We start from the raw sequence: 14835 nt of genomic DNA, 5'->3' as shown, positions 1-14835 counted from the left end.
AAGCTGAGAGGAGAAATTACATCCTTTGTGCAGCAGGAAGGAGAATCCTTGTATGAAGCTTGGGAAAGATACAAAGAATTATTGAGAAGATATCCACACCATTGCATTCCAGATTGGATGTAATTGGAAACTTTCTACAATGGAATGAACACATCAACAAGAACAATGGTTGATGTTGCTACTGGAGGTTCCTTAAACACAAAGTCTTTAGCAGAAGCCCAGAAGATTATTGAGATGATGGCATCTTCAATGTACCAAAATTCAAAATCAAGAAATCAAGGAATAAACTCTGGTTATGAAGCTAAGGTTTTGGAAACCTTTCTTGCGTAGAACCAGTTACAAAATCAGATGTTTTCAAAACAAATAGCTGCCTTAACTCAACAAATTAGCAATCTTTAAGCAGGGAGTATGCCTGCTAGTCAGCTAAGCTGTGATTTCTGTGGAGAAAACAATCCAAATGGTGCATGTGAGGCATCTATAAGTGAACCACAAAAACAAGTGAATTATATGAACAAATTTCAAAGACAACAATCCTCATATCCTCCTAGATTTCAATTTTTGAATAATAGAAGTCAGCAGTATTCTAATTGGAATAATTAATATTCTGCTGCCAAGAATTCTAACTCCAATTTACCTTTTTCTAATGCAGGTCCAGCCACACAACAGTCTTATTTTCAGAGGAATCCATCCACTTAACCTCAACGAACTCAAAAATTTTCCAAACCTATGAATGAAAGGTAGACTGAGATGGAGGAAACCATGCTGCAGTTTACGAAGGTGACCCAAACAAGCTTCAAGAATCAAGAAGCCTCTATGAAGAAATTGGAAACCCAAATTGGACAACTAGCTGAGCAGTTGTCTAAGAGAGATAAGGGCAGATTTCCAAGCAATACAGTGATCAATCCTAAGGAGCAATGTCAAGCCATCACTACAAAGAGTGGAGCTGTAGTTGCAAGTCCAAAAGCTGCAGAAAAGAAAGTCAATGATGAAGCAGCAGAGAGGAGAATTGAACAAGATCTCCAACAAGGAAATTTCAAATTATTAAAGAAAGATCATTTAGAAGAAAAGATAGAAGTTCCCATAAATTCTGAGAGGAAGACCAAGAAGCAACTTTTTGAAGATGCTTGCAAGCCAATAGATCCAGAAAAATACAAAAGGCTGCCTTATCCTCAAAGGGTTCAAAATCCTAAACAGGAAGAACAATTTGAAAGGTTTATGAATGTTTTTAAGAAATTACAAATTAACATTCCTTTCGCAGAAGCTTAGGAGCAGATGCCTTCATATGCAAAGTTTATGAAAGAACTACTCTCCAGAAAAAGAAAGCTAAAGCACGACAAGACAATACCTTTGATAGAGGAATGCAGTGCCATTCTCAAGAGAAATCTTCCTCAAAAACTCAAAGATCTAGGATTATTTAGCATTCCATGTGAAATAGGACAGTGCACTGTTGGAAGAGCATTGTGTGACTTGGGAACAAGCATAAACTTGATGCCTTTAGCTATCATGAAGAAACTAGGCATAGAAGAAATGAAACCTACCAACATCACACTGTAACTAGTTGATAGATCATACACTTATCCATATGAAATTGTTGAAGATTTATTGGTTAAAGTTGACAAGTTCATTTTTCCTGCAGATTTTGTAATTTTGGACATAGAGGTGGATGCAAACATACCTTTGATCCTAGGAAGGCCATTTCTTGCAACAGGGAGAGCTCTTATTGATGTGCAAAAAGGAGAACTTATGCTTCGAGTTCAAGATGAGAAGGTAGTGTTTAATGTGTTTGAAGCATTAAAATATCCAGTTGAAGATAATTCATGTATGAGAGTAGATATATTAGATTCTCTTATTACACATTATCCTACTAATGAATTTGAAGAAAATTATGTGTTGAGAGAAACCATAGCTGCAGGAAATACAAATTCTGAGATTTGTAAAACATAACAAATGATGGAAATTGAGCAGCACCTAGAAGCTCTACCAATTCTCAATCCTGCAAAAAAATTAGTTAAAGAATAGCTGAAAAAGGAAGTCAAAGAAGAGAAAAATCAGTAGCTAGAGCTAAGCAACTACCATCTAACTTGAGATATGCTTTCTTGGATAAGAGTCACGAAAATCCAGTCATCGTCAACAATGATCTCAAGGAGGAAGAAAAGGAAAAACTGCTGAGAATTCTGAGAAAACACAAATTTGCAATTGGCTGGAGTATTTCAGACTTGAAAGGTATAAATCCTTCTTTTTGTAAGCATAGAATTCTATTTGAAGAGAAATTTAAGCTAGTTGTGCAGCCACAAAGAAGGTTGAACCCAGCCATGAAAGAAGTAGTCAAGAAAGAGGTTATGAAGTTGCTAGATGCAGGGATAATTTATCCAATTTCTGACAGCCAATGGGTGAGTGCAGTCCAAGTTGTCCCTAAGAAGGGAGGGATGACAATTGTACCTAATGAGAAGAATGAACTCATCCCTACTAGGACTGTCACTGGCTGGCGCATGTGTATTGACTATAGGAAGTTAAATGATGCAACTAGAAATGACCATTTTCCACTACCATTTGCTGATTAAATGCTGGAAAGACTTGCTGGACATGCATTTTACTGTTTTCTTGATGGGTATTCAGGATACAACCAAATAGCAGTAGATCCTTTGGACCAAGAAAAGACTGCTTTTACATGTCCATTTGGAGTCTTTGCATATAGAAGAATGCCTTTTGGATTATGCAATGCTCCTGCCACTTTTCAAAGGTGCATGTTTTCCATTTTTTCTGATTTGGTAGAAAACATCATTGAAGTATTTATGGATGATTTTTCTGTTTTTGGTGGTTCATTTGATGATTGCTTAGCAAATCTATCTATTGTTTTGCAGAGATGTCAAGATATTAACATTGTGTTGAATTGGGAGAAATGTCATTTCATAGTCCAAGAGGGCATTGTTCTTGGCCATAAAATTTCAGAAAAAGGAATGGAGGTGGATCAAGCAAAAATAGAAGTCATTAGTAAACTACCTCCACCAATTAATATTAAGGGAGTTAGGAGTTTTTTAGGACATGCTGGTTTTTATAGGAGGTTTATGAAAGACTTTTCTAAAATTGCAAAACCTCTTAGTGATCTACTTGTGAAAGATGCTGATTTTATATTTAATGATGCTTGTTTGCATGCATTTTCTGTTTTGAAAGAAAAAATGTTTTCTGCACCTATTCTTGTAAAACCTGATTGGAATTTTCCTTTTGAATTAATGTGTGATGCAAGTGATAGTGTAGTAGGAGCTGTTTTGGGACAGAAAAAGGAAGAAAATTGCATGTCATATATTATTCCAGCAAAGTTTTAAACCCTGCATAAGTAAATTACACAACCACAAAGCTATTGTGTTTGCCTTTGACAAATTCAGATCATTTTTTATGGGACTAAAAGTTATTGTGTATATTAACCATTCTACACTTAAATACTTGTTGTCAAAGCAGGATGCCAAGCCAAGGTTGCTGAGATGGATTTTGCTGCTGCAGGAATTTGGGCTGGAAATTAGAGACAAAAAAGGAAAGGAAAATGGGGTAGCTGATCACTTGTCTAGACTTCCATTGGAAAGTTGAACCCATAACTCTTTGGAAATTAATGAAGAATTTCCAGATACAAGGCTTCTTGCAGTAGAAGAGATGCCTTGGTTTGCTGACATTGCAAACTTTAAGGCTACTCAATTCATCACAAAGAGGTTCACTTGGCAGCAAAAAAAGAAGTTCTTACATGACAGCAAATTCTATGTGTGGGAAGACCCTTATTTGTTCAAGATTGGGGTAGATGGTCTAATTAGGAGGTGCACTCCACAAAATGAACAATCTGAGGTATTATGGCATTGCCACAACTCAGAATATAGAGGCCACCATGCAAGTTCAAGGACTGCTACAAAAGTACTGCAAGCAGGCTTCTTTTAGCCAACACTTTTTAAGGATGCTAAGAAGTATGTTGAAAGCTGTGATAAATGTCAAAGAATAGGCAACATCTCTAGGAGGCATGAGCTGGCATTGACAAATATTTTAGAAGTGGAGCTATTCGATGTATGAGGGATTGACTTCATGGGACCCTTTTCGCCATCATTCTCTCATGAATACATCTTAGTGGTAGTAGGTTATGTTTCTAAGTGAGTGGAAGCTATTCCCACAAGATCAAATGATGCCAAGGTTGTGATCTCTTTTATAAGAAGGAATATTTTTGCAAGATTTGGAGTACCCAGATTCTTGATAAGTGATGGAGGTGCTCATTTCTGCAACAAACACCTTGAAACAGTATTAACAAAATATGGTGTGAAGCACAAGGTTGCTACTCCATACCATCCACAAACAAGTGGACACGTGGAAGTGTCAAATAGAGAAATCAAGCAGATTTTGGAGAAAGTAGTGAGTAGTTCAAGAAAAGACTGGTCAAAGAAACTGGATGACTCCCTATGGGCATACAGGACTGCTTTTAAAACTCCAATTAGTATGTCACCATATTAATTAGTCTTTGGAAAGGCATGTCACTTACCTTTAGAGTTAGAGCACAGAGCTTATTGGACTACAAAGTGGTTGAACTTTGATTTACCAAGTGCTGGAAAGAAGAGAATTCTACAATTACATGAATTGGAGGAGTTCAGACAACAAGCTTATAAGAATGCAAAGTTGTACAAAGAGAGAACCAAGAGAATTCATGACAAATTCATTCTGCAAAGAGAATTCAGACCTAGATAGCAAGTATTGTTGTTTAATTCTAGATTGAAACTATTTCCAGGGAAACTTAGATCAAGATGGTCTGGGCCTTTTCTGATAAAAGAAACATCTCCCTTTGGAGAAATGCTGATTGAGGATCAAAAGACAGGGAGAGAATTCAAGGTTAATGGCCAAAGATTGAAGGTCTATCATGGAGAGGAGTTTACAAGGAATATCTCATGCATGAAATTGGTTCCTCTTTGAGTGAGGAACATTTAACGTCAAGCTAGTGATGTTAAAAGAGCGCTCTGTGAAAGACAACTCACATTTATAACTCATTTTAAGCTTTTTGTATTCACTACGCCAGAAATTGGCTTTTGGAGCGCCTACTTAGATAGCGGTTAGTAATAACCGCTTTGTATAAAACACTAAGAGAGCGGTTCCGCCTCAACTGCTCTCTAATATATACTTCTTAGAGCAGTTCAATTGGAATTGCTCCCTTATATGGACTTCTGAGAGCAGTTCATTTAGAACCGCTCTCTAATATGGACTTCAGAGAGCGGTTGTTAAATAACCACTCTAAAAAGTATATATTAGAGAGCGGTTCCAAATGAACCGCTCTCAGAAGTCCATATTAGAGGGCGGTTATGAAATAACCGCTCTCAGATGTTGTATTTTTAAAACCCTAATCTGATTATCCTTTCAAAATTCATAATCGTTTCTTTGTTTTGTGGCCATGTATGGACATTTGCACTCTCTCATTGTCTCTATTCACTGATACGTACCTCTATTTTTTACGTTGAATAGTGACAATGTCTCCTCCATTTCTGGTCCTAGCTGAACTGCAACAAAATTTTGCATTCCTTTCTTAATTCCAGGTTAGTGCATGTTGTTGTGTTTATAATTTGTATGAACTGAATATTGTTAACATGTTGACCATTGTTGCCGCATGAACAAATAGCATGAAATTACTTTTTATTTTGTAAAAGTTGATATAGGCAGGTGTAATCTTAGTTTGTTAACCTCTGAAATGTTGTTGGAATGGTTTTTTAGGATTTGTTGAACATGATATTAGAACACTGGTTAGTTATAATGCAAGAGCATGTTGTTGTGTTTGTTAACCTATGATATTAGGATTTTTAAAATTTTTATATTCTTGTTTGTTTTGCCCCCGAAATGTATATTTCCTCTGTATATGAATGAATTTGATGTTGTATTGTAGAATGTGATGAATGCATGATTATTGTTAGTGATTAAACTTTGTAGGTTATGACTTCAAATGTAAAATTGAGTGAAACCATAGTCTCTCGTTTAAGATTGAAAATAATGTTTAATAAATCATTATTTTAAATCTCAAATTGTCCAAGTTGGACAGTTTGTGAACAAACTTATTCATTAATTTGTTAGCATTTGCTTCTCATAATGTTGTATTTAATACTTAACAAAATTTGAGTTTGAAGCATTTCTCATTGTCTCTTGGTGCATGCTTGATTGAGGTAAATCATCTAATATATTTCAAGTTGTGTACTAGGAGACTAATGCAAAATGCTGCCCCAAATTTTGTCAAGTAAAAAATACAACATTTAAGTAGCATTTATTAATTAAGGTTGGAAAAAGTTTGTTCTCAAATGGGATAGGGCCCTACCATGTGAGAGTTAATAAGACATTAATATTTATAATGATTGTAACTGTAGTTGGAGCAAATATGGATCGAAGTTGGATGGTAGCTAATCGTTTAAGTGAAGAATATGAAGACGGAGTCAAAGAGTTTATTAGATTTGCGATTAAGAATGCAACTGATGTTAACCTTATTCCCTATCCTTGTTAGTGTTGTTTGAATATGTTACAAGTAAATGTGGAAGAATCAGAAGAACATCTAATGTGCAATGGGATAGATGAAAAATATGCTTGTTGGACAAAGCACGGTGAGATACAAGGTGGAAGTACATCAACTAACATGGAATCAAGTGTCAATTACTCAGAGACATTTAGAACAAATGAGAGTTATCATGCTGAACAAATTCTAAATGTTGTTGAAGAAGATCTTAGAGATTGTCCAAAGATGTTTGAGAGGCTGAAAGATGATGCAGAAACACCATTGTATAATGGATGTACAAAGTTCACAAGATTGAGTTCCCCTTTAACCGCTCTCCAAAATGTACTTCTGAGAGCGGTTCAATTATAACCGCTCTCACAAGTTTGAGATAAGAGAGCAGTTAACCTGTCAACCACTCTCTTTAGTCTAACTTGTGAGAGCGGTTCAATATTAACGCTCTTCAAAGTACTATATTTTGTAGAGCAATTACGTGCTTAACCGCTCTCCAAAATATACATTTGAGAGCAGTTAACCGCTCTCCAAAAATGAAGACATTAGATAGCACGTGATTTTAAAGCGCCACTAACCGCTTTCTTAATTCAAGCAGAACCGCTCTTACATCTCATTTTTTGCGTAGTGATTGTTTTAGAATTCTTCATATTCATGTGTTACAATTTTCTGCAATTTCTGCAAATTAGAATTATGCTGCATTTGGTTTTCTGAAGTGAATCTGATAATTGAATAGAGATTTGAGGTTGTGAGAATTAAATTGAAGGATTAAAGTGTGAGAAGTGAGTTAATTGATTTTTGAAAAGCATTTGACTAATGAAAGGAGTCAATATGTTGCAGGGAAAGAGCTACGCAGAGAGTGCAATTTGAGGTTTCCCTGTGGAACAATCACTTTTACTGATAAAAGTGATCATGCAGAGGCATCAAGGTAAACACGCTCCTCTGGAACACTCACTCTCACTGATGAGACTAATCACGCAGAGGTAGATAGGGAAACATACTCTTTGGAACGCTCACTTTCCCTGGCAAAAATGGCTCTGCACAGGTAAGTATGAGTTTTCTTATGTGCGTTACTTCTTTTTATGAAAAAAGTTGCAACATTGCTTGCGCGTTATCACTTTGCCTAGCAATAGTGATCACGCGCCCCTTGCCCAGAAAACTTAACTCTCTGGAATGCTCACTCTAATCAAATAAAGTAATCACGCTGAATGTCTTAAATGCTGTAACGTTCACTTTTTACTTTAAAAGTGGTCACGTGCTCACCCGTGGCTATAAATATAAACTAAAGTGAAGACGCACACACCTTTGCACCTAAAAATTCCCCTTTTTTCTTAGCGTTCTTTGCGATTTCAATCTTCCTGCTTTTCCCACAAATTTCTGCATCTTCTTGCTAGGTACGCTACCTTCCTCTTTCTGAAACAATGGATTAAGGTTGTCTATGTTACTGTTTTGGGAAAAATGTCAAAGAAAGGTAATGGGATGTTGTTCTAAGTTTATTTGATTCAACAATAGAGAGAATAATACTCTGAACAAGTTTTTCCTATCATGTATAATATTTTTCTAGGAAATTAGAATCTGCATTATCTTATTTCTCTAAATAAAATCTGCAGGAATTGATCGACCTAAATAGACCTCAAGAAGTATTTGATTTGCAAATTGTTGAATGTAAAATTTTCATATTAGTTAATAAATGGTATTAGATTGCATATTTGAAAATGTCGAATGGGAAAATGGGACACTGTTTTGATATGATTTGATTCAACAATAGAAATGGACAAGGCTATGAATAAGTTTTCACTGTCGTTTATGATTTTATTGGAAAATTTAAATCTGCATTGTACATTAGATGAACAAAATTTCTGCAGAAATTGGGTTGACATAATAATACTTCAGTGAAAATGTTTAAATTGAAATTGTTGAGTGTGATTATCTGAAGTTATCTGTTGCTCTGAAATACAATTGAATGCTTGAAAAATGTTATGATAATCAACTCTGCAGTATTATGATAAAATAGCTCTTTACTGACAATGTGTGAGTTGAAGAACTGTGTTTGAAAATTGGTTGAGACCTGTGAATCTTCTTCTGCATTACCATAATTTTCTGTGAAAGTGTGCACTTTGAATTTTAAACAAATTAGGGAGGTCAAGTTAAAAAATTCTCTGAATATGGTTAATCAATTTTGTGCATATGTGCTTTTATATGTGAATATTGACATACCCTGTTCTGCTAAAATAGCTTTTATGCTAAAATTACAGAGTTGGTTGAAAAATAGATTGATAACCTGTAATAATCCCTCTGCATTAACCTGATATGCTTTGAGAGTGTGCACTTTGAACTCATATATTAGGATTTAACATACTTTGACTGAGAGTGCTTAATAGTGTGCAATTGTGCTTTTGTATTTGTATGATTGATTTAGCCTAACAGTAGACTGCATGTTATATTGTTAGAAGAATTGAATTTTTGCAAATTGTTTGATTAAACTTTTTTTTCAGTACAGAGATCTATACTTTCACAATTATGTGTTACAAATTTAAACTGTCAAATTACTTCCTTTTTACAGAAACTAAAAAATGGCCAGAACCTCTATGAACACACCAGTTGGATCTTCCAAGAAAACTCAAGCTGGATCTTCCAACACCACTCCAAGGAGATCCTCCAGAAACATCCAAGCTGGACTTTCTAAGAGCACTCCCAGATCAAAGAAGGCCAGAACAGATGGTGCCTCAGCTTCGTCACCAATTGAAGTATGTGATACAAGGTTCAGAAGTATTGCCCATGAGAACTTCTTCAGGATAAATATTCTGAGAAGAAAGATTGTCCCAGACAGAGCTTTTGAAATAGCTGGAGACAACTATCCTGAATACAAGGAAGAGATCCAAAAGAGAGAGTGGGATGACTTCTATTCTTTAGCTGGCATGGGCTAGAGGGAGATTATTCAAGAATTCTATACCAACGCTATGAAGATCAAGGGAGATCAATTTCCTAAATTTCATACAATGGTAAAGGGGATGAGAGTGGACTTCACTCCTGCAAACATAAACAGGGTGCTGAACATCAATGCTGCAAAGCAGCTTGGACAGCTGGAGTTTAGTGTTTTTAAAAATAGTCCTGATATAGACTATGTGCAGATCTTGGAAAAGATTGGAAGGCCAAGAACAACTTGGAAGCTGAATCAAGCAAAGAAACCAAAATGCATAGTCACTAAGAATCTGCTACCTTTTGCCAAAGTATGGAGCACCTTCATCCTGAATTCCTTCATGCCAGTCAAACACAGCTCAACATTGGCAATGAAGAGGGCTAAGCTGTTTTTTGCCATAGTCACAGACATGTACATAGACGTTAGGGAAATTATTAGTGAATGCATACTCAACATCCTGAAGACCAAGAGGGATTCACTAGCTTTTCCCTCAGTAATCACTTTACTTTGTGAAGATGCAGGGGTGGAGTTTGGCAATACCAAGAAAGGATCAGATTTGTTTCTCCTATCTCTGTCTCCATGGTGAAGGAAATATATGCTACCACTTTCTGCACTGCAGCAGATCCCATTCCTTCTCAATTCAAAAAGGAGAAGCCAATGATGATGAAGGATACCTTGAAGCTGATGGCTCAGAGACAAAACCAGTTAGCAGAGAGGTAGACTGAGCTGCACAACAGTGTTAAATCTGGCATAATGCTACTGGAATATGTATTGCTGAATCTTCGTCAAAAATTGGGAATGACCAAAGATGAAATGTATCACACTTTAGACTTGGCAGAGAATGCTCAGTGCCTTCGCTCCTCAGTTTTCAAAGATCTGTCAATCTACAAAATTCACTTTCCACAGCCAGTTGAGGAAGAAGTGTTGGAAGAAGAAGAAGAAGAAGAATCTAAAGAAGAAGAAACTTCAGAGGATGAGGATGAAGTAGAAGAATAGAATTAGGATTTTTAATTCTGTTTGTTTTTAATTTCAGTTTATGTAAATTTTAACAATTAGGATTTTTGTTTCTGTAAATGCAATAGTTGTTCAGAACAATTTTAACACTTTTCAGTTGTAATGAAGTTTAGTTTCTTTTAGTTTTATAATTCTGAAATTCCAATTACCTTATTTTTCTGATGATTGATGGAATTTTGGTGTTTTGTGCAAAAAAAGGTCACAATCACACATCACTCACACACAATGGATGTTGACACTTGCACAAGCTTCCAGGAAAGGGGGGTTTCATTCTCTACCTCTTCTTCATGTGTTAGCTTCACATTACACTGACTTGTTTCTGAAAAACACAAAAATACTAGAATAGCTATTAAACTGCTTTCTGTGAAACAAATGAGGTTTAATTGATAATTTTCTGAATTCTGTTTGAATTTTCTTTTTAAGTTATTTTTCCCATTCTCAAAATGAGATCACACTTGTATTTTCAAAATGAGGCAGTCTTGCCACTAGGTGCATATAATTCTAAAAAAGTGAATTGTGAGTTCATTGATCTACATGTTAACTTACAAACCCCTAGTGAGACTTGAGCTGCATACTTTTCTTGTATGTGTGATTAATCATAATTTTGCTGTACCCTCTAGAACTTGCCTTGTTTCTTGATTAAATATGCAATTTACAGTTTTCACATATATGATGGAGGCCTTGTTTGAATATGCCTAGTTAGCCTAAATGAGACCTCCTTTGTGCTTGATTGTCTTAGTTCACCCCTTTGAGCTTAATATCTCTTTTCTTGAAATTACCTCATTGTAAGCCTTGTTGAAAAACCAATTTTACCATTCAAATGAAAAGAGGCATAGTGAGTTTAATCAAGAATGAGTTTTAAAACTAAGTTTGGGGTGGCATCCATATTTTAATTGCTTGAGGACAAGCAATGTTCTAAGTTTGGGGTTGGGAATAGCAAGATATCTAAGTTTTGAGTTCACAAAGACAGAAAGAAATAGCAAAAAGCTGCAGAAAAATGAAAAATATGCAGCAAAGATGGTGAAAATAGCAAAATGTGAATTCAAAAGAAGAATATGCAGCAAAGTGCTACATAAAAAGGAATGAAAAGGAAATAGTGAATGGAAGCAAGGAAAAAAGAAGAAAAACTGGAATCTTGCTACACAAATGAATCTATGTGCTGCATAATTGAGAGAATTAGTGAGAAATAGTGTAGACCCATGCTAGTTTTAAAGTCATTCAATCAAAATGTCTTTGATCTTTTGAAGTTGCATGAATTCTTTTCCATTTTGTTCAACACCTACCTTGACCTTAGCCCTGTTATAACCTGCAAAATGTCCTTTGGATGTGTGATTGACTGTATTAAGCAGAGGAAATTGAGAATATGGGCAAGCATATGGTAGAGTGTAGTTAAATTGATGATTTAGTGAGAAAACAGTACCTAAACATTGTTGAGTGATGAGGGAAACACTTCCAAGTGAGCTGTGATCATGTTTATTAATTGTGCTCACATGAATTTTGATGAAATATATGAACTTAGTTAGCAATTTTTACTCAATGATGATTATGCAGTATGAAGATCATGATGAGTATTGGGATGAACAATTTGATTGAAAATTTGGCAGAAAACACAGTCTTGGAAGTTGAAAAATCTAAAATAAGCAGTTTGTGAATTGATTTTGAAAAATGGAGGAATTACCCTTGGTTTAGTTTGATTTGCTTGAGGACAAGCAAAAATTCAAGTTTGGGGTCCATTTGATAAGGAAAATATATAAGAAAAGTAGAAAAATTCAGAAAAATAGAATGATTGAAAGTTTTCTTTTAATATGTAGTTATTTTAGCATTTGTGGAATTTATGCTTAGATCTTAAGAAATTAATCTTGTTTTTGTAGGAATAATCTGAGCAAAAGTCATGGAAATGGAAGATCAAGGGAAAGGAAGAGGAAGAATAGCAATGTTGGACTCCAAAACACAAGAACAATGGAATGCAAGCTGAGCGTAATCACTATTGTCAGTGAAAGTGATCACTCCAGACATCAAAGAGGAATACACACTGGGCGTTAACACTTTTACCAATGAAAGTGATCGTTCCAGAGCTTAAAAGAGAAAAGGAGTCTGGGCGTGGTCACTCTTACTAGCGAAAGTGAGTGTTCTAGAGAGTTACTCAGAAGAACAAGCTCTGCGTTAACACTCTTGCTGGCGAAAGTGAGTGTTCTAGAGAAGACAAAATTTCAACGAGCTCTGCGTTAACTCTCTAGATAGGAATTTTGATCTAGCTGAAGGAGAGCACCCTGAATTTTCTGAACAGATTCAGAAAAGAGGATGGGAGATTTTTACTACCTTAGCTGGAAAAAGGTCCAAGGATATTACACTAGAATTCTATGCTAATGCCTTAAGGACCAAGGGAGACCATCTACCTCTATATCACATTGCTATTAGAGGTACTGTAGTGGACTTTTTTGCTGAAAATATTAACAAAGTTTTGAAGATCAATGTTGAAAAAGAAGAAGGACAGTAGGATTTCTCAGATTTTGGGAGAGTTATGGATAAGGATTACACTGAAATCGTCCATAAAATTAGCAGACCTGGAACTACATAGGAGTTGAGTGCAAGAGATGAAGCTAAAAACATCTCTACTCTAAAAAATATTTTGACCAGAAATTTGCTGCCCTTTGCAAAAGTATGGAGTATTTTCATACTCAGCTCATTTATGCCAGTGATCCATAGCTCCACCATTGCTGTCAAGAGAGCTGAACTCAATTTGCCATAGTGAGTGATTTCTACATCAATGTGGGAGAAGTGATCAACAGCTGCATGAAAACAATTCTGAAAACAAAAAGGGATTCATTAGGATTTCCAGGGCTGATTACTCTACTTTATGAAGATGCTGGAGTAAATTTTAGGGAATATTATGAGAAGAGTAAGCCCAATCCTCCTATTACAGCAATTATGATAAAGGAAATATATGCCACCACACCAGTCACTACTGCCTCACCAATTCCTACCAAGTTTAAGAAGGATTCTCCTCTCAAACTCAAGGCTCAATTGCAGAAAATTTTGGACAGACAAGATTGCTTGGCTGAGAGGCAGAATGCCTTACATGAGAGCAACAAGGATGGAATTCTGTTGATGGAAAATATAATGTTGAACATTGGTAAAAAGATGGGCATGACAAAAGAGAAACTTTATGATTCAGAAGTAGAAAATATCCAATGCCTTAGAGCCACCACATTCAACAATCTATCTCTCTTCAACACCTACTTCAACACTCCCCCAAGAGCTGAAATGGAGGAAAATAATGAGAGTGAAGAAGAAGATGAACAAGAAGAAGAACAGAGTTCAGATGAAGAGAATGCAGAAGAGTAGTTTAGGAATTTAGTTTTCACTAGCTTTCTTTTAATTTTCAGATTATGTAATTTTTGGCATTTAGGAACTTTAATTTCTGCAAGTTAGTAGTTAATTTTCAGTTGTTCAGAACTTATTTTAGTACTTTTTCAGTAGTAATGAAGTATAAATTTCATTTAGTTTTCTATTTTTGTATTTTAACTATTCTATGTTTCTGCGTTATTGATGGAAATTTTGGTGTTTTGTGCAGAATATGTCACCATTACACAGCACCAAAGCACTTGGATTTGACACTTGCACAAGCTGCCATGAAAGGGGGTGAATTTTGTACCTCTTATTCATGAGTTTAGCTTCACATACATTGAAAAATTCTCAGAAAAAAAAAAACAAAAATATTATATTAGATCATGAACTGACTTCTATGAATACACTGTATTCGATTGCAATTTTGTGAATTTTGATTTTTTATTTTTTTTTAAGTTGTTTTTTCCATTCTCACATGATTGTCACACTTGTAATTTTCAAAATGAGGAAGTCTTGCCACTTTGTGCTTATAGTTCTGAAAAAGTTGATTGTAAGCTTGATTGTTTGACATGTTCACTTTAAAATACCTTGGTGAGATTTGAGCCTCATGAATAACAATTCTTGTTGTGTGAAATTAATCTCATTTGTTGCTGCACTTCTAGAACTTGCTTTGTTTCTTAATTGAATATGTAATTTGCAGATTTCACATATATGATGGAGGCCTTCTTTGATTATGCTTAGCTAGTCTAAATGAACCTCCCTTATGTTTGAGAAAATCCTAGTTCATCTCATTGTGCCTTTAGCTTTTTCTTTGAAAAACCTCAATATAAGCCTTGCTGAAAAACCATGAGTCTTATCCAAATTAGGAAGAGGCAACTTGAGTTTAATCAAAAATGAATTTTTAAAACTAAGTTTGGGGTGGCAGTGATTACTGAGTTTAATCAAAAATCTGGTGACGTGATTCCTAACTATTTTCCATATAGCATTCTTAATACAAAATCTGTACTCTATTTTTACAACAAGTTTATTAACTTTTATTATTTTTATTTCTTACTTT

At 35.3% G+C, this 14835-nt stretch overlaps 1 non-coding gene across 1 annotated transcript; it reads right to left on the bottom strand.

Moving 5' to 3' along the window:
- On the bottom strand, positions 1-107 carry LOC113864120. Its single transcript, XR_003504724.1, has one exon. It is a non-coding gene; the product is annotated as a small nucleolar RNA R71 (small nucleolar RNA).
- Positions 108-14835: the final 14728 nt, after the last annotated feature.

This window comes from Abrus precatorius, unplaced genomic scaffold (genome assembly GCF_003935025.1).
Source record: "Abrus precatorius isolate BTA unplaced genomic scaffold, Abrus_2018 Scaffold3, whole genome shotgun sequence".
In the NCBI taxonomy this organism is placed as follows: Eukaryota; Viridiplantae; Streptophyta; class Magnoliopsida; order Fabales; family Fabaceae; genus Abrus; species Abrus precatorius.
Note: the sequence above shows the minus strand (reverse complement) of the source record. Positions and strands in the feature narration are given on the sequence as shown.